The sequence below is a fragment of the Ovis aries genome, chromosome 11 (genome assembly GCF_016772045.2).
Source record: "Ovis aries strain OAR_USU_Benz2616 breed Rambouillet chromosome 11, ARS-UI_Ramb_v3.0, whole genome shotgun sequence".
NCBI classification, from domain to species: domain Eukaryota; kingdom Metazoa; phylum Chordata; class Mammalia; order Artiodactyla; family Bovidae; genus Ovis; species Ovis aries.
This window is the reverse complement of record NC_056064.1, coordinates 36464513-36465058: the sequence shown is the minus strand read 5'-3', so window position 1 is coordinate 36465058 and position 546 is coordinate 36464513. Positions and strand designations below refer to the sequence as shown.

Sequence of the window (546 nt, the reverse complement as noted above, 5' to 3'; positions counted from 1 at the left end):
TACTTCACTCTGTATAATAGGCTCTCAGTTCATCCACCTCATTGGAACTGACTCAAATGTGTTCCTTTTTATGGCTGAGTAATATTCCATTGTATATATGTACCAGGGCTTCTTTATCCATTTATCTGCTGATGGACATCTAGGTTGCTTCCATGTCCTAGCTATTGTAAAAAGTGCTGCAAAGAACGTTGGGGTGTATGTGTCTTTTTCAGTGAAAAAATATGGAACTCTTTACAAATTTGCATGTAATCCTTGCACAGGGGCCATGCTAATCTTCTTTGTATCGTATCTATATTAGTATATGTGCTGCTGAAGTGAGTGCCCAAGCCTCCTCCTGACCTAAGCCTCTGTGGTCCTATGATCCCTGTTGTTGTTCAATAGTATCTGACTCTGTGCGACCCCATGGACTGCAGCATGCCAGGCTTCCCTGTCCTTCACTATCTCCCTGAGCTTGCTCAAACTCATGTCCATTGAGTCAGTGTTGCCATCCAACCGTCTCATCCTCTATTGTCCCCTTCACCTCCTGCCTTCAATCTTTCCCAGCAT

At 43.8% G+C, this 546-nt stretch overlaps 1 non-coding gene across 1 annotated transcript; it reads right to left on the bottom strand.

Moving 5' to 3' along the window:
• Positions 1-215: 215 nt before the first annotated feature.
• Positions 216-322, bottom strand: LOC114117034 (U6 spliceosomal RNA). The gene has a single exon (XR_003590829.1). It is a non-coding gene; the product is annotated as a U6 spliceosomal RNA (small nuclear RNA).
• Positions 323-546: the final 224 nt, after the last annotated feature.